General features: G+C 38.0%; 1 long non-coding RNA gene across 2 annotated transcripts in view; it reads right to left on the reverse strand.

Moving 5' to 3' along the window:
• Window positions 1-27401, reverse strand: part of LOC126474962 (uncharacterized) — a 69299-nt gene that overhangs the window by 10675 nt on the left and 31223 nt on the right. For both annotated transcript variants that reach the window (XR_007586613.1, XR_007586612.1), the window contains exon 2: window positions 14273-14443. This is a non-coding gene — a long non-coding RNA (uncharacterized LOC126474962). The remainder of the gene's footprint in view (window positions 1-14272; window positions 14444-27401) is intronic.

Below are 27401 nucleotides of genomic sequence, written 5' to 3' on the forward strand. Positions count from 1 at the left end.
ATTTCAATTTCCAGGAGTGTAGTCAAATTTCAACCTCGGAAACCAATGTTGATATCAAACTGGCACTTGTTGAAAGCTATTTTGTTGAACAGGTGAAGACGGTACATAATAAATTTGTTGTTGTTGTTGTGGTCTTCAGTCCTGAGACTGGTTTGATGCAGCTCTCCATGCTACTCTATCCTGTGCAAGCTTCTTCATCTCCCAGTAACTACTGCAACCTACATCCTTCCATGTCCCTCGACTCTTATAACTGCCATCTGGTTTCTGTACAAATTGTAAATAGCCTGTCGCTCCCTGTATTTTACCCCTGCCACCTTCAGAATTTGAAAGAGAGCATTCCCGTCAACATTGTCAAAAGCTTTCTCTAAGTCTACAAATGCTAGAAACATAGGTTTGCCTTTCCTTAATCTAGCTTCTAAGATAAGTCGTAGGGTCAGTATTGCCTCACGTGTTCCAATATTTCTACAGAATCCAAACTGATCTTCCCCGAGGTTGGCTTCTACTAGTTTTTCCATTCGTGTGTAAAAAATTCAAGTTAGTATTTTGCAGCTGTGACTTATTAAACTGATAATTTGGTAATTTTCACATCTGTCAACACCTGCTTTCTTTGGGATTGGAATTATTATATTCTTCTTGCAGTCTGAGGGTATTTCGCCTGTCTCATATATCTTGCTCACCAGATGGTAGAGTTTTGTCAGGACTGGCTCTCTCAAGGCTGTCAGTAGTTCTAATGGAATGTTGTCTACTCCCGGGGCCTTGTTTCAACTCAGGTCTTTCAGTGCTCTGTCAAACTCTTCATGCAGTACCATATCTCCCATTTCTTCTTAATCTGCATCCTCTTCCATTTCCATAATTTTGTCCTCAAGTACATTGCCCTTGTATAGGCCCTCTATATACTCCTTCCAACTTTCTGCTTTCCCTTCTTTGCTTAGAACTGGGTTTCCATCTGAGCTCTTGATATTCATACAAGTGGTTCTCTTTTCTCCAAAGGTCTCTTTAATTTTCCTGTAGGCAGTATCTAACTTACCCCTCGTGAGATAAGCCTCTACATCCTTACATTTGTCCTCTAGCCATCCCTGCTTAGCCATTTTGCACTTCCTGTCGATCTCATTTTTGAGACGTTTGAATTCTTTTTTACTGCTTCATTTACTGCATTTTGTATTTTCTCCTTTCATCAATTAAATTCATTATCTCTTCTGTTACCCAAGGATTTCTAACAGCCCTCGCCTTTTTACCTACTTTATCCTCTGCTGCATTCACTACTTCATCCCTCAAAGCTATCCATTCTTCTTCTACTGTATTTCTTTCCCCCATTCCTGTCAATTGTTCCCTTACGCTCTCCTTGAAACTCTGTACAACCTCTGGTTTAGTCAGTTTATCCAGGTCCCATCTCCTTGAATTCCCACCTTTTTGCAGTTTCTTCAGTTTAATCTACAGGTCATAACCAATAGATTGTGGTCAGAGTTCACATCTGCCCCTGGAAATGTCTTACAATTTAAAACCTGGTTCCTAAATCTCTGTCTTACCATTATATAATCTATCTGATACCTTTTAGTATCTCCAGGGTTCTTTCATGTATACAACCTTCTTTCACGATTCTTATACCAAGTGTTAGCTATGATTATGTTGTGCTCTGTGCAAAATTCTACCAGGCGGCTTCCTCTTTCATTTCTTCCCCCCAATCCATATTCACCTACTACGTTTCCTTCTCTCCCTTTTCCTACTACCGAATTCCAGTCACCCATGACTATTAAATTTTCGTCTCCCTTCACTATCTGAATAATTTCTTTTATTTCATCATACATTTCTTCAATTTCTTCGTCATCTGCAGAGCTAGTTGGCATATAGACTTGAACTACTGTGGTAGGCATGGGCTTCGTGTCTATCTTGGCCACAATAATGCGTACACTATGCTGTTTGTAGTAGTTTACCCGCATTCCTATTTTTTTATTCATTATTAAACCTACTCCTGCATTACCCCTATTTGATTCTGTATTTATAACCCTGTATTCGCTTGATCAAAAGTCTTGTTCCTCCTGCCACCAAACTTCACTAATTCCCACTATATCTAACTTTAACCTATCCATTTCCCTTTTTAAATTTTCTAAACTACCTGCCCGATTAAGGGATATGACATTCCACGCTCCGATCTGTAGAACGCCAGTTTTCTTTCTCCTGATAACACCGTCCTCTTGAGTAGTCCCCGCCCGGAGATCCGAATGGGGGACTATTTTACCTCCAGAATATTTTACCCAAGAGGACGACATCATCATTTAATCATATAGTAAAGCTGCATGCCCTCGGGAAAAATTACGGCCGTAGTTTCCCCTTGCTTTCAGCCGTTCGCAGTACCAGCACAGCATGGCTGTTTTGGTTAGTGTTACAAGGCCAGATCAGTCAATCATCCAGACTGTTCCCCCTGGAACTACTGAAAAGGCTGCTGCCCCTCTTCAGGAACCACAAGTTTGCCTGGCCTCTCAACAGATACCTCTCCGTTGTGGTTGCACCTACGGTATGACTATCTGTATCACTGAGGCACGCAAGCCTCCCCACTGACGGCAAGGTCCATGGTTCATTTGTAGAAAATGTAAAATTAAGGAACAACAAAACCTGCAGCCTAGAAAGTAGTGTTTCTGTCCTGTGCAAAAAAGTTGAAGTGTCCAATGATGTATTAATAGAAATTTTATAAACAATGTAGCATCATGTATTGCAACATTCCAGTGAAAAACTTTTCCGGTGAAGGTAGTTTACATCCTGTAGATTTTCTGCAGCATTGCAGAGATAATTTTCTGTCTAATATGACTGAGATTATGAAAGTCAAGTTTGTTAAGAAGTTTTTAGAAGGTGAAGCATTAAGTTGGGATTATCAGATTTTGAGAAAGGATTTTAGATGGATTTTGGTCGGAGACTGAACAAGCTAGAATAAGAAGTGAATTTCTCAATGGACCAAAGTACAGAAAAGAAAATATTAGCATGAAACAGTTTTGCAAAAGTCAAATTAAAAAATTAGCTCATTTAAGCAAACCTTTGATGCTTTAAAATGGAACTTACCAGCTGAGGTACAATGGGACATTAAGTCCGATGACATATTTTGAAATATGTAGATAAATTAGACAGAGTTTTGGAAAAATACTGGGAAATACAACCACAAAACTGGCACACACATGTTGAAAGAGGTAATAATCAAAATTGGCACAGTAATAATCATAACAAGAGGGAACATAGTAACCACAATGGTAACAATTATCATCAGAAGGAACACAATACAGCAAATGGTAACAATTTTCGTTCTGGAAAGCAACATGGCAGTAGCTGCAACAACAACAAAAAATTATATAAATTCTACAAAAAAAGTGACAAAAACAAAATGTTTTCTACCAAGTAATGAACTATGTAGTTACAGTTTTCCGTAAATGTTTGTGCAAACACTTTAAAAATGGTAACTTATTATTTTTGCTTATACTGTGTTATTTCTCTACAAGTTGTAAATAAGTCATGATTCGTATTTTACAATGTTCTTTCATGATAAGTAATTAGTGTTTTACAGAGCCCTTTGTCCATTTTTAGAGTAATTTTTTAGGTAAAAGCTCAAATCCTGAGCATTTCCTCAGTTCTTAATACAACTTTCTTTGTGGTACGTAATGCGTTAGTATTTGTGTCATTTCCATGTTATTTTGTCATGATATTTTTGTAAAAAGACTCTGGAATCTGAAAAATGACATTACAGCATTTCTTTTTGCTGTCAATAATTATTTGTCATCCAGTGAATCTTTGATATTTCTTGTGTACTACTTTCAGGGAAGCGTATAGAGAGCACCACACCTTCTCTCACAAAATAACTGCAATTTCTTGAGCTGTATACAATTTACTTGTATTTACTATGAGAGATATATTTTCTTATGTTTAATATTATTTTTGTATATCTATTGAACTTTCATGTTGCCCCACTGAATCAATGTATTTTATGTAGATGTGAAAGAAGAATTTAAATAAGACAGTGACAAATAGTTAATGAACAGCACATTAGCACTCGAATGCCCAGAGGGGTAAAAAGGACCCTTTCCTGTTTTTAAGTGATAGCTATGTTTTGAAGAATAATTAAAGCAACATTTACTTTCATGACATTTATTTAGAATAGAATAGAATAGAATTTTTTTTGGCATGTACTTTCATTATATCAAAAAACACGGCATTTCGCCTAATTGATTATCACATTTTTCCAGTTTTACCTTGCCCAGAGGGGTCATATTGACCCCTTTAGAAAAAAGCTATAATTTTTTTTATTGTTATGCCATACTTTTATCTCATGCATTCTCAAGTCTCGGCTACTTTACTCTGTAGTGCAATAATTTACTTTCGTTCATATTATTGCTGTATGAAATGACAACAGTGGACTCAGGGTTCACCATTGTTCATCATTCCCTTGTAAGAAGTCTTTCAAAGGTGACTGTGACCTGAAGATGAATCGGAAAGAATATTTACAAGATGAAGAGATTCTTGCAGAGTTACAAAGAGTTATGGAGTGTGATTCAGGTGGTGGCGAACTTTTCTCTGACAATTCAGAGGAAGAGTTTTTACCACGGACATTGAGAGAAAGTTAATCACCTTATACTAATAATTCTGATTCTTCAGATACAGATAATGGAAGTTTACAGTCTAGTAAGTATATTATTATTATTATTGCTGCTAATTTATAATCAACATATTCTTATCTACACATAATGTTACTGCACTTCATTTAGATTTTATGGTGGCTTTCTTAGATTTATTCTATTATTCATGATCTATAGATCAAGTAGAATCATTTAACAGAAGAGGAGATAATCCTGATCCTCAGAGTGTAGAACAGGTGACTGCTTCTTCATCGTCTGATCAAAGACATAAAGAAGTTGCTCCTGATGGAACAGTCTGGGTAGAAGCAGTGCCTAATTCACAAGGTGGATGTCTTCCTAATCACAATATTTTGAGAGACTCTCCTGGACCTACACCACATGTAAAAAGAAATGTAAGTGATGAACTTGTATCACGTGCTTGGCACTTGTTCATAGACAAGTATACACTACTGGCCATTAAAATTGCTACACCATGAAGATGACGTGCTACAGACACGAAATTTAACTGACAGGAAGAAGATGCTGTGATATGCAAATGATTAGCTTTTCAGAGCATTCACACAAAGTTGGCATCGCTGGCGACACCTACAACGTGCTGACATGAGGAAAGTTTCCAACCGATTTCTCATACACAAACAGCAGTTAACCGGCGTTGCCTGGTGAAACATTGTTATGATGTCTCGTGTAAGGAGGAGAAATGCATATCATCACATTTCCGACTTTGATAAAGGTTGGATTGTAGCCTATCGCAATTGCGGTTTATCGTATCGCGACATTGCTGCTCGCGTTTGTCGAGATCCAATGACTGTTAGCAGAATATGGAATCGGTGGGTTCAGGAGGGTAATACATAACGCCATGCTGGAGCCCAACGGCCTCGTATCACTAGCAGTCGAGATGACAGGCATCTTATCCGTATGGCTGTAACAGCTCGTGCAGAAACGTCTTGATCCCTGAGTCAACAGATGGGGACGTTTGCAAGACAACAACCATCTGCATGAATGGCTTGATGACGTTTGCAGCAGTATGGACTATCAGATCAGAGACCATGGCTGCGGTTACCCTTGACATTGCATCACAGACAGGAGCACCTGCGATGGTGTACTCAATGATGAACCTCAGTGCACGAATGGCAAAACGTCATTTTTTTGGATGAATCCAGGTTCTGTTTATAGCATCATGATGGTCGCTTCTGTATTTGGTGACATCACGGTGAACACACATTGGAAGCATGTATTCACCATCGCCATACTGTCGTATCACTCAGCATTATGGTACGGGGTGCCACTGGTTACACGTCTCGGTCACCTCTTGTTCACATGACGGCACTTTGAACACTGGACATTACATTTCAGATGTGTTACGACCCGTGGTTCTACCCTTCATTCGATCCCTGCGAAACCCTACATTTCAGCAGGATAATGCACGACCGCATGTTGCAGTTCCTGTACGGGCCTTTCTGGATACAGAAAATGTTCGACTGCTGCCCTGGCCAGCACATTCTCCAGCTCTCTCACCAACTGAAAATGTCTGGTAAATGGTGGCCGAGCAACTGGCTCGTCACAATATGCCAGTCACTACTCTTGATGAACTGTGGTATCATGTTGAAGCTACATGGGCAGCTGTACCTGTACACACCATCCAAGCTCTGTTTGGCTCAATACTCAGGTGTATCAAGGCCGTTATTACGGCCAGAGGAGGTTGTTCTGGATACTGATTTCTCAGGATCTATGCACCCAAATTGCGTGAAAATGTAATCACATGTCAGTTCTAGTATAATATATTTGTCCAATGAATACCCATTTATCACCTGCATTTCTTCTTGGTGTAGCAATTTTAATGGCCAGTAGTGTATAATGAAACATATCTTGAAATGTACTATAACATAGGCACACAGAGTACTAGGAAATGGCAGCTGGTCAATGACCACCAAAGAACTAGAAGCATTTATTGCAATTATTTATGCTTGTGGTGTGAGTGGTTGCTGAAGTACAGACCTTCACAGCTTATGGTCAGATTCCTGGGGGCTGCCGTTTTGTGTGGATACCATGAGTTGAAATAGATTCTGTGAGATTATGAGATTCCTGAGGTTCGACAAGAAGTCTAAATGCTCTTTATGATTGTAGAATGATGAGTTTGCATTGGTTTCTGCTGTCTGTAACAAATTAATAGAAAACTGGACAATGTGTTACAAACCTGGAAGTGACGTAACAACAGATGAGCAGCTCTTTCCAGGTAAAACTAGGTGCCTGTTCACACAATTCATGGCTTCAAAGCCTTACAAGTATGGGCAAAACTACTGGTTAACTGTAGATGTTAAAAGCAAGTACATACTCAATGGTTTCCCTTACCTTGGTAAGGATACTGCATGATCCCAAGACAAAAGGATTTCAGATTATACACTGACACACCTTAAGGAACCATTTCTGGGCAAAGGCAGAAACATCACTACAGAAAATTACTTCACTTCCTCAAACTAGCCAAAAAATTGAAATACAAATCAACTTCCATTGTAGAAACAGTAAATACCACATGCTCTGAAGTCCTTGAAGAGACCTCTGTATTCCACAAAAGTTTTAAAACATGATATTTCTTTGACACACTATCAAGGAAAGAAAGCAAAAAATGTGCTAGTAATGTCTTCCCTTCATCGTATTATTACCGTAAATACAAATGAGAAAAAAACTCCACAAACTGTATGTTATTACAACAAAACAAAATCTGGGATTGACATAGTACACAAAATGGTGGGGCAGTATTCAGTCAAAGCTTCCTCAAGGTGGCCAGTGCACTCCTTCTACGATATCCTTGACCTAGCAGGAATAAATGATTATGTAGTATTTAGGGCTGTTACTGGGAAGAAGATCAAAAGAAAATATTTTATAGAGCAGCTTGCAGATGAACTACGCTCTGAGTATGTGAAGAGTCGCTTTCCTTGTATGACCACAGACAAGTATGAAAAGAATGAAAATGAAGATGAAGACGAAATTCCACAGAAGCGCCGTAAATGTCACGTTCTTGAATTCTGCAAATGTAATAGAACTATTTCCAAGTGCAGTGTGTTTAAGATGATGGTTTGTGGGAAATGTACAAAAGAAACTGAATACAAATGTGTCAATTCTGTAAAACAATGAAGTAGCTGACATTTCTGTACACAAGAAAAGTTCAATTTTTTATGAATTTAGAACCAAGAAAAGCCTGTCACGTGCTTACATGTGTCTGGTTGTTACCGGGTTCAGTGAAATTTGTTTGTATGTCAATAAATAATACAATTTGTGTCTGTTCTTTTTATTCACAACTCTGAATTTGAAATGGCTATAAATCATTAAACATTAAAATATAATAAATGCTTAAAAGTATGAAATAATAGTTCAGAAAACTTTTTTTAAATGGTAGGGGTCAAAATGACCCCTCTGGGTGTTCGAGGGTACAGGCAAAGTCTGGGCGTCTGAGTGTTAAAGCAAATTTCAGTGTTGTTGACATTTTTGGCACAACTTATGGCCAATTTTTTTGTTTTCATAAATAGCTAAATAACTCAGTTTTCAAAAAAAAAAAAAAAATGTAACAACGAGCTAGTAGTCTTAATGTGTAACATAATTTGAAAGACTTGAAAAGCAATTTTTCGTATGTTATTGTATAATGCATTATGCGACATGAAAACTGATGAATGCAAAATGTTTATAGCAATCAGAGACTAAAGGAGAAAATGAGTGACAAAATTGATGGTCTTGCACATGGAGCGGATGTAAAGGGGAGAGGGGCGGGGGCTGCTGACTTTGGTAGGCACACGATTTGGCAGGTGGTGCCTTCCCTAGCTGGGTGTATTCATTCTTATTTTCTGGTGCACTGTAGTCTAACTCTTTCCTATCTAAGTTCTATACCCACTATGCTCTTTAATTTTTGTTTCACTCTTTTCTATCCGGGGTCTATCCTATTTGATGTAACAACTCTTGCGGATTAGGGGACAGTTCTACACTTAAAGGATCTGCCATTTTATGCATAAAAAATTCTTGCTAAATAGGGGAAGAAGTAATTTTTGTTTTAGCATGTTTTTATATGCTGAGGGTTCAATGTTCTGTATGAAAGTTAAGTTTGGAAGTAGAAGGACTTGGTATTCATTCTGGATGATAACTGTGGAGTTTGGTACAATGGATGTGCACTGTGGTGATAGGAGATTAATGACGGGAAAAAGTAATAATACTGAAGGAAGTACAGTGGAGTGGAGTTTGCTTCAGTAAAAGCTAGTGATTATTGAGTACAGGCAGGAAGGCCTGAAGCTGATGTTTTTATAGGTAGTAATGCACAAAAAAGGGTGTTTGCTCCAATAAAGGGGTGAAAATTTACAATGAGCAGACAGTGGTTCTTGTGTCGTATGTTGTGACCAAAATGGTAATGCACAAAAGGGTGTTTACTTTAAAGAAATAAGAGAGGTTTATGTGGAGGAAAAGGTGCTGACATTGTTATGAAAGCTGAAGTTGTAAATGATGAAATGTGGCTTAATGATGTAAGATCTGTTGCATGTGGCACAAACATAAGTGTTGAGCAGGCACATTTATTTTGCTAAACCATGGAGAGAGAATTGGATTCTAGTTATTGGACACTAAAAAATAAAAACTGAAATGGGCTTAAAATCTGATAAACTGTATTTTCCAAAGTGACATACTTGAAGATGATATAAGGTATTATGAAGGATATGAAGATATCAGTGAAAAATGTAAAAGATACTGTAAAATGTTGTTGCAAAAACATTTCATTTGCCTTCCAAGCAAAAGGAATAAGTTCCTAACTAAATATGTTAATTTTGTTCTGTGATCTAAAGTATTTTGTTATGTTTTCTTAAAAACACTTCAAATAACTCTATGTGGACTAAAATGTTTTCTTTTGGTCCTAGGGCATTACCAATCAATAATATTTCACCAACTGAAGACAGATTTATAAATTTTGGTATATAAATGAGTATAAAGAAAATATATGAAGATGGTATCTGTTCCTTCGGACATGTCTGAAAGAACAGATACCATCGTTGACCCTGCAGCTCTCTTAGAATGAAATAATAATTAAATCAAGACCCTCAGCTGTCAACAGGCGTTGATATACATCAACAGGGACAGTTGAAACTGTGTGCCCAGACAGGGACTCAAACCCAGGATCTCCTGCTTACATGGCAGACGCTCAATCCATCTGAGCCACCGAGTGCACAGAGGATAGCGTGACTGTAGGGATTTATCCCTTGCAAGCTCCCCGTGAGACCTACATTCCCAACTTAATGTCCATACTCTACATTCGTAGTGCCGCTGACCATTACACTCATTATTCGCGGCAATCTTACCGAGTCCCATAAGAGTTCGACCAATGTGTGTGCATCCAGCACAGAAGAAGAAGAAGGTCAATGGCTGGTTAGCCTTAACTATATGAAGATGGTATCTGTTTTTTCAGACATGTAAGCAGGAGATCCCGGGTTCGAGTCCCGGTCGAGGCACACTTTTCAACTGTCCCCATTGACGTATATCAACACCTGTCAACAGCTTAGGGTCCTGATTTAAGTATCATTTCAATATAAAGAAAATATTTTGTGTAGTGGTTACTTACAGACATTTGTTGATCACAGTATTTTTACGTTTCTTAAAATGCTTAGACATTCTCATGAAATACAGGTTCTGGCACGGTAAAACCAGAAGCGGTTTTATCTCAAATTCTAAAAAACTGTGTAAGCTCCTTACAGTCTGGAAGCAAGAGTATTATGATAGGAGGTGCAAATGACATCTACTGTAATGAAAGTAGGTGGACAATATGGGTTTTGAAAGAAACACTTTGAAATAACCCACAAATTACCTTTCTGTTGTTGCTATTTCATGGAGGCATGATTTAATAGAAAAATCATGTGTTAGTATTTAAATCAGGAAGGGAACACTAATGGGAAACTATGAAAAATTTGTAAATCATTTCCCAATGCACATTCATGCCAGTTGACAGTTCTGAGAGAGAGCACTTTACAAAACATGGTCTGCAACAAAATAGCAGGATTAAAGATGCCATGTGTGCTGAAATAATGAAGGCTGTTCTAACAACAAGTAAAATAAACAGTACCCCAATTCCCCTGCCAGCAGTGCACAGTATTGAAGATCCAACCATATCTGTACAAACAACAGATTACTCAACAGGGGTACTACTGCGAACTTCAGGTTCAGCAATAGTGGTATCTCAAAATGCAGCCACCGAACCTGCAACTGCTGTCCCCCTGCATTCACCAGCAGCAGTGGTAGAAATTTTATTTACTGGTGACCTTCCATCAGGGGCTTAAGATGCTTAATCAGTCTTAGTCCCTCCACAATATACAGCAATACCAGATCCTGCTCCACCTGATGCATCTCCATCATCATCAGCAGTAACAGAGGCAAGCAGAAGAAACACAAGAACCAGGAAACGCAAAACTCTACAAGATTTTTGGTACCCAGCCTCAGTTCCAGGACTAATTTAAGTCCGAAAGCTGCAGATACACTGCCTATAATCTCTAATTTCAATTTACAACGAAACAGTGACATCAGAAAAAACAGTTTAGCAAATGCCAAACTTTTATTTTTCATCAGAATATAATGGGTCTAAGAAACAAACTGGACCAGTTGTTTGTCTGCACTAATGACACTGATGCAATAAACAATGCCGATATATTATGTTTTTATCAAAACTAGACATGATTGTCTTAATGGAATTTTCGTGATCATTCTTTAAATAAAAATATGGCATTTCAGTCTTTGATCACTATTTTTTATTTTCAATGACCGGTTTCAGGCTAGCTGCCCATCTTCAGATCATATATTGCAGTTACAGATTAACTTGTCAGTACAGAACTGAAGGCAGTTGTTTACTTTTCCACAAGGGTGACTAAGAACTGCACAAGTCTGTACTGACAGGTTACTCTGTAACTGCAATATATGATCTGAAGACGGGCAGCTAGCCTGAAACCGGTCATTGAAAATAAAAAATAGCGATCAAAGACTGAAATGCCATATTTTTATATTATGTTTTATTGAGCATCATTTGATGGAAAGGATTGAAGTGGTGCAACTATATAAGTACAACCTAGCTGCTTATTATACTAGAAATACAATGGATAAAGGTGGAGTAGTAATGTACGGTATGTTAAAAATAATATAGTGTGCAGGTCTGTAGATGTAAAATAATTATTGTGTTCATCAACATTTTGAGGCTTGTTGCATTGAACTCCACATCAATAATTTGCCTGTTTATGTGATTACTGTTTACAGAGCACCCTCAGGAAAGCTTACTATATTCCTCAAGCAAACAGAATCACTTTTAACTCGCCTGTTCTCAAAAAACAAAGAAATAATCATGCTTGGCCATTTTCATATAAATTTCCTTACCTGTAATAATGATAGAACAGATTTTGATAACGTAATGATCTATTTTAATCTGAAGGCAGTTGTTTACTTTCCCACAAGGATGACTAAGAACTGCACAAGTCTGATTGACAATATTTTTGAAGACAATAACAGAGTAGATAACATATGAGGGTTGGAACTTAAATATTGGCAACATATTATTCACAACTGATACAAAAGAGTTACATGTTTGCACCTGTTACTGTCCTTCAAAGTAGTCACCAGTGTTGTGTAGAACCCATTGCCAGAGATGTGGAAGGCGTAGTACACCATTAGTAGAGCATGTTCTTTTGATGGTGCGAAAGGAGCGGTCTACTGCCTGTTGAATCTCTGGAACAGTTCTGAAGCCACGAAGTGGTTCCCTCATTTTCCAAATCAAATCAAAGTCTCAAGGACATAAGTCCGGGGAGTATGGTGGATGGTACAGTACTTCCCAGTCCATCGACCAAACAGAGCAGCCACAGCTTGCGCTGTATGCACCCACGCATTGTTGTGCAAAATTATGGGTGGACTGCACAGAAAGCGTCGCCGCTTCTTTCGCAAAGCTGGTCGCAGGTGATGCTCCAAAAATGATCATTAATACAACTTAAGTCCTTGTGATTTTGATTTGAGTTCCAACCCTCATAAATGTAAAACGAATCATAAATCATCTTTCTGACCATGACGGGCAGTTGTTAAGAATGAATGATGTAAGCATGGCTAAGAAAAGTAGTTTCACCAACATAGCTTTTAGACTAATCAATAGTGAGAATCTAGAAACCTTCAGCAGACATTTGCAGCAGTTGGAATGGGACACACTATATCAAGCTAATGATGTCAGTGATAAATTTAACATATTCCTCAATGAATTCGTTGCCATTTTTGAAGCTGTATTTCGCAAAAAAAAAAAACACCAATCTGAGTGATTATAGGATACTATGGCTCACTAAGGGAACAAAACATCCTGTCTCATTCAGAAATTCTAACAACTCTCGGGATAGGGAGCACTACAAATTATACTGTAGCATTCCAAAGAGTGTCATTAAAAAATCCAAGAGAATGTTTATTAAATCTGAAATTAAGAATTCAAATAATAAAATAAAAAGTATTTGGGAAGTTATCAAAAGGGAGCTAGGAAAAATTAAAGAATATACAGACAGTATCAAAGTGTGTCATAATGGAAGTATCGCAGAGGAAGGTGATAATAGTTGCCAATACCTTCAACAACCATTTTTTGACAGTAGCAGATCAAATTGGTTGCAAAGGGCCTAGAGCTGAAGCCAAGAGTCTTCTAAAAAAGCAGTGCAGAACAAAATTAGTCACCTCATGTACCCTATGTTACAACCAAAGAGATTGGGAAGGTATAAGGCAATCGAAAAATAAAAATTCCATTGGTGTGGATAATATATCTAGCAAAGTACAGAAGTGCTGCTACAGATTTATTCTTGAAATCCTTTGTTACATTTTTAATGAGTCCATAAATCAAGGTACTGACCCTAATAGACTCGAATAAGCAATTGTGGAACCACTGCTCAAAAAAGGTTAAAGCTGATGTTTCCAGCTACGGCCAATTTCATTGTTAACAAGTCTCTCTAAAATCTTAGAGAAACTTATGTTCAAGAGAATCATGGATCATCTTAATAAAAATCAGTTTGGATTCCAAACGGGCACTTCAACAGAACAGGCCACTTTGTCATTTGTCAACCAACTCTTGAAGCAATAAACAATAAAAAGTCACCGGTTGGAATCTTCTGTGATCTGCCCAGAAGCATGTGACTGTGTAGATCACAAACTTTTACTTACAAAGGCTGAGTGCTATGGATTAAATGGTAAAGTTAGGATGTTGCTTAAGTCATATCTAGATGACAGAAGGTGGTATTGAACAATTCTGCAGTGGCAACTGCCTGCTCTGACTGGGGCACAGTAAAATGTGGAGTGCCACAGGACTCAGCACTTGGTCCCTTACTTTTCCTCATCTTTATCAATGATCTGTCATGCTGTCAGACACAAAAAGCACACTTCAACCTGCTTACTGATGTAACAACCATTATGATTGACACAACAGCCAATTGCAGTCTAGAGAACACTGCGACCACATATTGATATAAAATATGGTGATAAAGAAATATGTTGACTCTTCCAAATTCCTGGGATTACACATGAACAACAATCTAAACTGGCCAGTTTGCATCAACAACATATGTAAAAGACTGCATTCAACTGCATTTGCCATTCGCTCAATTTCATCTGTTTGTAAGTTGGAAACAATTAAAGCTGCATACCTAGGATTTTCCATACACTTATGACATTTGGCACCATATTTTGGGGTAACCAGTCATGAGCAAATGAAGTCCTTATAGCACAGAAAAGAGTCATCAGAATTATGGTTAGAGTGCACCCCAGATACTCTTGCAGAAACTTATTTAAACAGCACGAGAGCCTCACCACGTGCCCTGTGAACAATAATCATACAATTTACAAAACAAACAATGAATATCATGATACAAGAAGGAAACATGATTTTCCAAATGATATAAAAATCTCAGCACATTAAAGAAAGGAGTAAATTAGTCAAGCATAAAAGTATGCAATAAATTTCCATTTCATGTTAAATTAGTCATTGGGTATATGACTAAATTCAAGAAACAGCTGAAATTTTATGTTTTGAATACTAATCCGACATGTGCTACATCCTAGTGATACACTCGCATCAAGAATCTATGGAACACGAAAATAAATAAAGTAGAAAATAACATATTGTCACACCTCTATGATAAAATAAATGTATGTAGCTTTATGTCAAAGGGCAGAGTTCCAAGTAGATATTTTTGTTATGTGTACCACCTTTTGCTTATCCCTTTGTATGTTATATAACATTTGGTAACAATCTGACAACTGAAAATAGGTAAAAGGTCAGACTTTGTAACTGTTTCGAAAATTTGTGAGAAAATAATTTTGTAAAGCGAAATTTTACTCTTGTCCTCATTTAAATGGAGTAATGATACTAATGAAGTCAAAAATGTTGTATATCATGTAATGAAGAACCTACGAATGTTGATTTGCTACACTGAAAATCTTGTTGGCATAATCAGTTTTATTATTTTGTATCAAAATTTTCCTTACATTTTACATTTTCAAAATTCTTGGGGGAGGCAACGTTATAAAGCTAGCTATCATGAGATAAATGTACTGATCTTGGATCATATGAAATGACTGATTCCCAAGTTGGAGACTCAAAACCCATAAATCCAGTAACACATAGCCATATGAAAATGTATAAATGTCAAGATATATGAACACTTAATGTAATTACGATAATGATTATGGATTTCTTAAAAAGATAAGCAGTGATAAACAATATGTGTACTTTATTTTTTGAAATGTAAGTTTCAAAGGTGATTTAGCACAAACAGAATGATGTATGATAGTATTTTCTTTGTTACATCTTGTCTGACGCAAATCTTTGTTTTTGGGCAGTTTGTAGTAAGAGTTTGAAGTGTGAGGATGGAGTACAAGTTGTGTGTGTTGTGTTAGCATGAAGGTTGATGCTGACTTGTATTGTGAAGTGAAATGACTGAAAATATATCTATTCAACAACAGAAAGCCCATCAGTGTTCACATTATTATTATTATTATCATGTCTTTCTTTTCTCAGACGTTATGTCTGGTTAAAAATGGAAAGTGACGTGGACCTTGATCAAGCATGGCTTCTTTTTAACTGTACAGTATATGTTACATTGCATTTAGGAACTTTCAGTAATTGAACATGTATCAATAATTACAGATTTCTGTAATTGTATATATACATTTGGATGTAGCTGTATTGCGTTGATGTACTGGTGGATATTGTGTGGTATGGCTCCTGTAGTTGATAGTATAATTGGTATAATGTCAACATTATCCTGATGCCACATGTCCTTGACTTCCTCAGCCAGTTGGATGTATTTTTCAATTTTTTCTCCTGTTTTCTTCTGTATATTTATTGTATGGGGTATGGATATTTCGATTAGTTGTGTTAATTTCTTCTTTTTATTGGTGAGTATGATGTCAGGTTTGTTATGTGGTGTTGTTTTATCTGTTATAATGGTTTTGTTCCAGTATAATTTGTATTCACCATTCTCCAGTATATTTTGTGGTGCATACTTGTATGTGGAAATGTGTTGTTTTATTAGTTTATGTTGTAAGGCAAGCTGTTGATGTATTATTTTTGCTACATTGTCATGTCTTCTGGGGTATTCTGTATTTGCTAGTATTGTACACCCGCTTGTGATGTGATCTACTGTTTCTATTTGTTGTTTGCAAAGTCGGCATTTATCTGTTGTGGTATTGGGATCTTTAATAATATGCTTGCTGTAATATCTGGTGTTTATTGTTTGATCCTGTATTGCAATAATGAATCCTTCTGTCTCACTGTATATATTGCCTTTTCTTAGCCATGCGTTGGATGCGTCTTGATCGATGTGGGGCTGTGTTAGATGATATGGGTGCTTGCCATGTAGTGTTTTCTTTTTCCAATTTACTTTCTTCATATCTGTTGATGTTATGTGATCTAAAGGGATATAGAAGTGGTTATGAAATTGCAGTGGTGTAGCCAATGTATTATTATTATTATTATTATTATTATTATTATTATTATTATTAAAAAGCTGAGATCTTCTAGACCAGTATACAAAATGTGAGAATGGGCTACAAGCCTACCACTTACAACAAAGGAGAAGAATAAAAGATGAGTATTATGAAAAATGATTATACAAAATTCTAGTGTTGCTACCTCCCCTGTAATGTGTCATTAACTTACTGTGCCAAATGCTGTGAAAATGTAACCAGCAGACCAAATTATTAACTTACTTCAAAATTAATACATCAACTTAAGGCTACAAGAGGGTTGAGACGGTCAGATCATTTAGGACAAGGGCTAGAGCAAAGACTCAGTGTGTTACAAGAAGAAATACAAACTGAAGTCTTGAAATATTGTGACTTAGTTTGGGAAGGATACATGAATGTATTAAAGATCTGCATATGGACATAGATAGTTTACGTAAGTTCGCAGAAGCAGAATGTAAGTTGGTAAAAGTTCAGTTATCAAATGCGCAAATGCACAGAGGTTTTAGAACAGAGTAGCGATAACAGTAATTCCATATATTCACATGAGACACATTTAGGTTCGAAGGGAAAAATATAAGCATTGTTAGATCAGAAATTTCAGGAGACTTCACGCACTTTACGAAATAGGCAGCTTTCTGGGGACGAATAGGCAAAATCTAGAAGGGAATTACTAGAAAGTCAAGTTAAAGGTAAGTAAACCCTTCAATGCAACAATACTATTAGAGAAATTACAGTAAGGAAGTGGAATGAACTTTTATAAGCATTTTTGAAAGTTTAAACCAGATGGGGGAAGTACATCCAACTTACTTTCCATGAGTGCTTTTCAGGTCATTACCCCAAACGGAAAGACTCTAGGAAATTCAAGCAATGGAAATTCCAAGTGGGAATATTAACAATGCGCCCATATGCAACTTAACCTGTCTTCTTTATGGTAAGTAGCAATCTGTCTTTTCCCACATTGTTAAAAAAACATTAGAATGATAGATTTCATTTTGAGCTATTTGCTAGGGGACACTGGGGTGGGGATATGCCCACTTACTTCTTGGGGCAATAGGAGAAATACTAGAACAATACAAGATAAATTGACATGAGAATCATTACACTCAAAATATTTTAACAGTTCAGGTGGTAGTTTCAAAAAGTATAGAGAACGGCATCTACCAACATCTAAGTAAATCTAGCACAGGTATTGGTAAGGCACCGTACTACATAAGAAAGATAATTTTACATAGAGGTTGATCTACTGTGAATGAATTGCTGTTATTTGATGAAAATCTAGATACGATGAATAACGAGTGCAGTAATCCCAGTCATGAGGATATGCGCCAGGAAGGAGGTAAATTTAACCCTAAATAACAGAAAATATGAGAAGCTAATTATTGTCAGGTAAATAAAAGTCAGAATAGTAAATCTAAATAACAAAGAAATGGAGCATGAAAAGTTGATAAACAAACATTTACAAATAGCAGCCTCAAGGGAGGTTCTAGAATAGTACAGCCTTCTTCGACAAGCCAAACAACAACAGTAACATAAAACGGTCAATGTCCTAGCTAAGGAGTCAGGATTCAGGACATGTCCAACTGAGTGTAGGTCCATATGAAAAAAGGTTGGTTGCCCTTAGTGACATCACACTACTATGAAATTGGTTACTCGCTGGTATTGAATTTATTAAACTAATGTTTTGGGAATGATTGACAATCAGGAAGTGAGTATGTACTTGGATTTTGGAAATGAAATTTCTATTGTGTCTGAGTCTTTGTTCGAAGTGAATCCAATACTACTGGTCATTGGGATACTTGTAGTAGGAATAACTGGAAACAAAGCAAGACAAATTAAGTATGAAGTGCAGTTACAGATAGCATTAAAAATATTTACATTTATGTAGCCATGCTTAGTAGTGCCTAATGTAAATTTGTAGTTGTTACTAGGGATTGATTGACTGACTGATGGGACTCAAAGTACTGCTGCATTTTTCTGCACAGATATTAAAATGTACTGAATATGACTAAGTATTTGTAGTACCATTTATTGGGAAGATTACTGGTAGTGCCAAGACATACAACATCTGCCTTGTAGCAATGAGCGCTGTGATGGAGTTTTGAAAATACTTTGGACACGAAAAGTATGTTGCAAGAACTAACTAGGGCAAAAGCTTATGAATCTCAACTGTTAACTAAGTTATAGAAAACTGATCTATACCATACATTATTGAAAGATAGTAAAGTTTTCTTAAATAAACCTGGAGCACTTGGTAACTATGTATGTAGTTTTAAGATAAAAAATGAATCACCTTTTTTCTGTAAACCCTGTCCAGTGCCATACAAGAGGAGACTAATAAAATGTTAGATGGAGTAATAATAGAAAGGAGTTCTAGTGTATGCAATAACCCATTATTAGTAGTGTATAAAGCGATGGGCAGAGAGGAGGGGGGGGGAGTACGTCCATTGACAGATGCACATACTCTAAATAAGCAGGTAGAACTTGAAAGAGAGTCAGTACAGATGAAATATTGCTTAAATTTGAGCAAGAAAAGTGTTTTATCTAGATAGATCTCATGCCTGGGTATTGCCAAGTCAATCTTGATGAAATTTCAAAGAAATTTACTGCTCTTTTGTACGAGGGTACATCATATCAATTTAGATTGTTGCCCTTTGGATTAAACATCTCAGTGTCAGTACTGGTTCAAATGGCTCTGAGCACTATGGGACTTAACAGCTGAGGTCATCAGTCCCCTGGAACTTAGAACTACTTAAACCTAACTAACCTAAGGACATCACACACATCCAGGCCTGAGGCAGGATTCGAACCTGCAACCGTAGCGGTCGCGCGGTTCAGATTGAAGTGCCTAGAACCGCTTGGCCACACCTCAGTGTCAGTATTTATAAGACTCGTGGAAGCTCTGCTGGGTAAGAATTTATTGATAATAATCTATGTAGATGACATGCTCCTAGTGTCCAAGACATGGGAAGAACATTGCAATTTACTTAGAACATTAGAAAGATTTTATGTTAAAGGAGTCACTATAAAACTGTCAAAGTCAATTTTTGGGAGAGAAGAACTTAAGTTTCTTGAACACTTGGCAGGCATGAATGGAATAAAAGCAGATCCAGACAGGATAAGAGCTATAAAAGGAAGTCCAGAACCTAAAAGTATGAAACAATTGAAAGCATTTTTGGAACTTGCTTGAGTCTGTAGGAAATATATTCAAGGTCAACCTACGAATAACACTTAGTTATTAAACTCGTTGAAGCAAAACACTACATGGATTTGTGTAATGAACAAGATTAAAGAAGCTCTAGTAGAGGCACCCATTTTAAAACACCCATGTATGGAGAAACCTTTTAAGTTAGGTACTGATACCTCAGAGTATGGAACGGCATGTGAGTTCTTTCAGAGAGAGTAGGATATTAGCAAGGGACTAGCTTTTGAGAGCCGAGCTCTAACCAAACATGAGTTGAACTACATGGTACCAAGGAGAACTTACTTGCTATAGTGTGAATATAGAAATTTCAAACTCTTATTTGGGGATCTAAAATAAAGTGTATAATAATCACCAAGCACTAGCATTCCTTACGGAAATTCGACTACTGCAAAGCACATTAATGCACTGAGTACTATTCTTGCAAGAATATCAGACTGAAATTAACTATATGCAGGGTTCAAAAAATGTAGTTCCTGATGCATTCTCACACTTATCATTGGACATGAATGATTTAATAAGAACAGAACATCTAGGAGTTACCGTCAACATTAATTTTTTATCAATAAGTTACACTAATAACGAAGTAAGAAACCTAGCTTACGAATAAAAAAGGACATTATTGATGATCCATATTTTGGGGACAGGTGGAAAACTTTAGACCATCAGGGACAATTGATAACGGTATGGTAGAATGGATTATGGTAAATGATGTTCTGTTTTGGAGAGTAAAGAAAATTAGACTGAAATGGAGACAGTGTATACCGAAATCTGTGTAGCCTTATTTGATTACATTTATACATCAAGGGTATGGACACTTTAAGGTACAAAAATGTGTTCAATATATGATAAAATTTTACTACTTTATGAACTTGAGTAAAAAAGCACTGTCTGTACTATGTACGTGTGAAACATGCAAAAAGATGAAAGACTACAATCAAGCGAAAATGTATAACTTATACCCAATAATACCTAAAGACTCATGTGACCTCACAGCTGCTAGCTGCTGGTTTCTTTGGTCAGTTACCAATCATTAGAGGAGGTAACAAATATTTGTACTAATTGCATGTTGGTTTAAGTATGTTAAACTCTATCCTAATAAGCATGAAAACATGGAGATGGCAATTAGATGTCTACAGGAGTATTTCTCAGATATAGGAAAGCCACGTAGATTGTTGACAGACAATGGCCCACAGTTTATCAATAAAGCCTTTAAAGAGTTTTTAGCATGCGAAAATGTTAGATACATTGCTATGTCGAAATACCACCCACAAACTAACCCTTGTGAATAATGAAAGAAATTGCTAGGCTGTGTAGGACCTATTGTTCAACGAGGCATATAGGTTGGGTGCAATTGATCCCCAAATTCCAAGGGTAATTAATGAATCACGACATTTAACAACAGGATTGTCACCTATGGAAATAATGGATAAGCCATTTATAGAAGAACCCTCGATAAAATTATTTCGTTGACCTCAGGCTGAAACTAGAGCGATAGAGGTGGTACATCAACAAGAATAGAAAAACATGACAGTGTGTGTATACGCAAGTGAAACAGTATAACATGCAGGTGCAAACATCAGAATTTAATACTGGAGGTCTAGTACTTATTAATGACCACCATGTCCGCCCCCAGTAGCTGAGTGATCAGCGTGACAGAATGTCAATCCTACGGGCCTGTGTTTGATTCCCAGCTGGATCGGAGATTTTCTCCAGTCAGGGACTGGGTGTTGTGTTGTCCTAATCATCATCATTACATCCCCATCGATGCGCAAGTCGCCGAAGTGGCGTCAAATTGAAAGACTTGAACCCGATGAACGGTCTACCCGATGGGAGGTCCTAATCACATGACATTTACATTTATTTAATGACCATCATTTGCATTCAAACCTCAAGAAAGAGACAAGTAAATTTTTCCCCAAGTATGTTGGCCCAAACAGAATCAAGGAGGTACCACACCCCAAATCACTAATTTTTATAGAGCCAACAACGGGGAAAATGTAAGGTTTAAACAATGTGGAAATGGTAAAGAAGTAGAAGCAACAAACTACTTGATACAAAAAAAAAAAAGGGTCAGTCAGCTATGAATTTGAAGAAAATGGTACAAGATGTGTTATGCCACGATTATCGAGCACTTAACTGACAATTTTTGTTAACTTTAGCAGTAATTTGATATGTTATGGGTGGGTTTGCGTTTAACTTTTATAGGGAAGGTGTGGGGTTTGAGCATACTAGACATATCTCTCTATCTATCTCTACCTCTCTCTCTCTCTCTCACACACACACACACACACACACACACACACACACACATACACACACACACACACAAACACCCACACCCAAACACACATACATGCCCACAGACTATACACAAACAAAGATGACTTAGGGGTATTCTTTTGTTAGGCTTGTCACTGTTTCAAGAGGAGAGAGGAATAGGACAAGATGTCCTTCTAATAAGCTTGATATAGAAATGACAAGCCAATGTTAAGAAGGAACAGGTGCTTTGGAGGTAGGACAATAGACAGGAGAACTCATAGTGGAAAAGCGAGAGATAGCTGGAGTTTCACGGACGTTGCAGCCTTTAGATGAGGTGAACTGAAAGGGGAGAAGTACTGAAGTACTCAATGAAGCAGTAGAAAAAGAGGGTGAGGTACTTCAGAGTGGGAGTAATCTCCACATAAGGGAGCTTATGCCAGATTCGGATGGACCCAAAGAAAGGAGGACACTTTAGAGGAAAGGAGTGGTACATCACAGCAACTAGGCATACGAAACAAGAGGAAAATACTGAATCCCCGGAAGACAGCCTTCAAGAAGGAAGAAATGCTTAAGGGTAATATTCGTGAAGAAAAGGAATAAAGACCCTGCTTAGGGGAGCATCTCCTCCAAACTGGACAATAAATTGAGAAAGTAAAAATTAGCTAACTCTTAGTTTACCATGAGTATTTGTATCCATGTATAATCTGATGTTTGATCTTAAAATTACATATAACAATTGCTTCCTCCGAATGTAAGAATACAAATTAATGGCATTAATAGTTAAAGGGCTGAAAGTGCTCTGAAAGGATTTCTGTCAAGTATTAACTGAGAGAAAGCTGCTAATTCTTGGGAATAAGCTGATATTATTAACAAGAAATGACAGTAAAGAATATATACTGTATATTGAGAGGCCAATGTCAAAATACCCAGACTTGTGAACAGGAGTCGGCAAGAGGTAAGCAAACTTACACCACATGTTGCCCAAACTGTCCATTTCTGAGCCAAAAATATCCTTTTAGAGTGGGAAGAGTTACCTCAAAATATAATACCATACAATATAAGCGAATGAAAATAAGCAAAGTACACTAATTTTCACAATCACTTATTTCAGATACCGTTCATTTGGTAAAAATGGCAGCATTAAGTCCTTGAACAAGATCCTGAACATGAGCTTTCCACGACAGTTTACTATCTATCTCAACACATAGAAATTTGAAGTGTTCAGTTTCACTAATCATATGACCATTCTGTGAAATTGCGCATTAGAAACTGTAAAAACTGTGTCTTACTGTGATCTAGCATTAGTTTATTTTCTACTAGCCATGAACTTATGTCATGAACTGCACTATTTGAAACAGAGCCAATGTTGCACATCCTTAACTGCCAATTAGTGTCATCAGCAAACAGAAATATTTTAGAATTACCCATAATAGTAGAGGGCATATCATTTATATAAATAAGGAACAGGAGTGGCCCCAACACTGATGTACCCCCCCCCCCCCACCCACCCATATAATGGTACGGCACTCAGACACCAAGTCACAGCCATTTTCAACACTGTGAATATGTGAATAATGACCTGCTGCTGCCTGTTGTCAAAGTAAGAGGTGAACCAATCGTGAGCTACTCCCCATATTCCGTAATGGTCCAACTTTTGGAACAATATTTTGTGATAAACACAATCAAATGACTTACAAGTTAAATAAAAAAAATATGCCTAATGTTCGAAACTTTTGGTTTAATCCACCCAGTACCTCACAGAGGAAAGAGAATATAGCATTTTCAGTTGTTAACCCTTTCAGGGGAAGTGGTTCCGTTTGAAACAACCTACAATTTTCTCATTTTGTGGCAAAAGGGCAGTGTCTACATTTGGGGACACCATTCAGCAGCCTAGTTGGTGCTGCCCTTTAGGGGATGTCACTAAAACCGCTTCAAAATCTGGAATTGGAGGGGAAGCTCCAAATAATCTGAGTAGTGAAGCGGCCATTGAAATCAGCTGCATGTTTTTCTTGGCCAAAGTTCGGCAGTGGTCATCCTTCTTGGTGGACAACTAGAAGGTAGTCATACCAATACAAAAAACTGTACAATGATTGCAGCATAGCGGGTATATGGCTTTGCTACTTTCACATGTGGCTCGGTCTCTGACGGCGTAGGATGAGCCTGTGATAGGACTGGAATAGGAAGTGCTGGTTGGGTGGATTTGGCAGGTCTCGCACCTGTGTCTTCCAGAGGGATACGATAATGATAGACAATCCAAGTCCTGATGGAGGTGGTTCAGTTGTTTCACTTCAGGGTGGTACTTGGTGACGAGAGGGTGCTCCTGTGTAGCTGGTCTTCGGGGTGGTGGGAATATTGGTGGAGGGAGGGAGAGAGGGGAGGGGGATACAGTGTAGGAAATTTGTTTGCAGAGTAGGTCTGGGGGATAGTGCCTGTCTGTGAAGGCCTTTGTGAGACCTTCAGTAAACTGGGCAAGGGATTCTTGTTACTACAGAGACATCGTCCTAGGGTAGCCAGGCTGTAAGGGAGGGATTTTTTGGTGTTGAAGGATGGCAGATGTCAAAATGCAGGTATTGTTGGTTAGTGCCATATCCCCACATAAACCACTGCCCCCAAGAACCAGCTACAGAGGAGCCCCTCTCATCAACCAGCAGCAATCCAGACTGGAACAACTGAACCAAATCTTTCATCATTATGCCCTGAAATGAGAGACATCTTATCCAACATTCTTTCCTCCCCTCCTAAAGTGGTGTTCCATCAACCATCTACCCTCCACAACATCCTAGACCATCCCTATGATACTCCCAATCTCAACTCCTTGCCATAAGGATCATACCCCTGTGGAAGACACAGGTGCATGACCTGCCCAGTCCACCCAACCAGCACTTCCCATTCTAGTTCTGTCACAGGCTTATCCTATCTCATCACAGGCCAGGCCCTTGTGGAAGCAGCCATGTCATATACCAGCTCTGATGCAATCGTTGTACAGCTTTTTATATTGGTGTGACTACCAGCCGGCTGTCCACCAGGGTAAATGGCCACTGCCAAACTGTAGCCAAGAGCAAAGTGAATCACCCTGTGGCACAACAGGCAGCTGAACATAAAACGCTAGATTTCAATGGTTGCTTCACAACCTGGGACCATCTGGATCCTCCCCTCCAACACCAGCTTTTGTGAACTGCACAGATCGGAATTATCCTCACAACACATTCTCTGCTCCCAAATCATCCTGGCCTCAACATACTGCTCTAGATCTTCCACCCAACAGTTTCCACCCCTTCTGTCCTATCACCTCTGCCAAATTCAAGTTTCCTAAACTTCAGTGTGTGCTGCTCTCTGCCAATCCACCCACCGAACTTTTTCCCTTATGTTTTCCCCCCCTCTTTCCACTTCCCCTTCTGCCCCCCGCATAGTTTCCCAAAGCTGCATCTGGCAGCTTTGTCCTGCCACCTTCTACTCCCTGCACACTCTGCCAGACACCGTGGTATCCTTCCCCTTCCCTCCTGCACTCCAGATTGTTGCTTCTGTTTCATGCAACACAGTTGCATTCTAGCCTTTGCAGCTGGAGACAGTGGTCACGTGTGCATGAGGTCTGCTCACTTCTGTGAATCTGTATGTGTGTGTTTTCCCTTGTGAATAAGGCTTCGGCTGAAAGCTCAAATGTGTAACAGTCTCTTCGTCTTGCCTGTCTGCAACTCAGTGTGTCATCTTTACACTGAGTAGCAATCTCTCCTTTTCATAATATTGTTAAAAATAAAAGCTGTTACTTTAATAAAACAATATGATTCTATGTTTGGTAATTAACATATCAGTTTATTAATAAATATAAAAAAATCTGATGCTACCAAGGATTGAACCGGTGATTTGAGATTAAGAAGACTTGCATACTACACTCTCAGCTGTTGGCAACTACACTAATATGAAACCTCTTGGCAGATTAAAACTGTGTGCCCTACTGAGACTTGAACTCTGGACCTTTGCATTCATGGGCTAGTGCTCTACAGACTGACCTAACCAAGCACAACTCATGACCCATCCTCACAACTTTACTTTCACCTGTACCTCATCTCCTTCCTTCACAGAAACTTTCCTGGAAACTTGCAGAACTAGCACTCCTTAAAGAAAGGGCATTGCAGAGACAAGGCTTAACCACAACCTGAGTGTGTTTCCAGAATGAAATTTTCACTCTGCTGTGGAGTGTGTGCTGATTTGAAACTTCCTGGCAGATTAAAACTTTATACCGGACCAAGACTCACACTTGGGACCTTTGCCTTTTGCGGGCAAGTGTTCTACCGACTAAGCTACCCAAGCATGATTCACAACATGTCCTCACTGATTTGCTACTGTAAGTTCCTCATCTCCTACCTTCAAAACTAGATTCACAGGAGAGCTTCTGTGAAGTATGAAAGGCAGGAGATCAGGAACTGGTGGAAGTAAAGCTGTGAGGACAGATCTTGAGTCATGCATGATAGCTCAGTAGATAGAGCACTTGTCCATGAAAGACAGATTCTGGGTTAGAATCTCGGCATTTTTAATTTACCAGGAAGTTTCACACCAATGCACACTCTGCTGCGGAGTGAAAATTTCATTCTGGACACACTGAAATGATAGAAACATTTTTTACTTAACAGTATTTCAAAATCTTCTAATCTTCAAAAGTGATTGTTACAAGTTGTTCTGAGACTTTCCTCATATAACTTCAAGAAACTGATATCTTGGCACTGGGCTTCAATACCTATAAGTATGAAGAAAATCGAAGAGATCTAGTCCGTAAGGTCCTCTTGTAGGCGAAATTGTACAGTCAACAACAATCAGATATAATTCACCATTTTCTTACCAACAGAAATATTTGGAGATAAATAAGAGAAGAAATAAAGGTGCTGCAGAGAAGGTGAAAAATATATTTTTAAATTCTGTTGAATACACAAGAAGACACATTTTACACACTAAATATACAGGCCTAATACTCTAAATAAAGGAATGTGTGAGACCACCAACATGATTACTAAAAGGAAGCCATTCCATTTCGGTTACACAATTAATCACACAATCTTAAGGCTATCAGTTCAACTAAATACCTTGTGATAAAACTTACAAACAACTTAACCTGGAATGATCACAAAGAAAATTTTTGGGAAGGTGAATGAAAGACTGTGTTTTATTGGCAGAGCACTTAGAAGATTAAACAGATCTACTAGAGAAACTGTCTACACATTACACCTGTCCATCCTCTTATGGAGTACTGCTATGCACTATGGGATCCTTACCAGAGCACTAGCAGACAATACTGAAATTGTTCAAAGAATGGCAGCTCAATTTGTATTATTGTGAAATGGGAGAGAGTGTGT

This window comes from Schistocerca serialis, chromosome 4 (genome assembly GCF_023864345.2).
Source record: "Schistocerca serialis cubense isolate TAMUIC-IGC-003099 chromosome 4, iqSchSeri2.2, whole genome shotgun sequence".
Classification (NCBI taxonomy): domain Eukaryota; kingdom Metazoa; phylum Arthropoda; class Insecta; order Orthoptera; family Acrididae; genus Schistocerca; species Schistocerca serialis.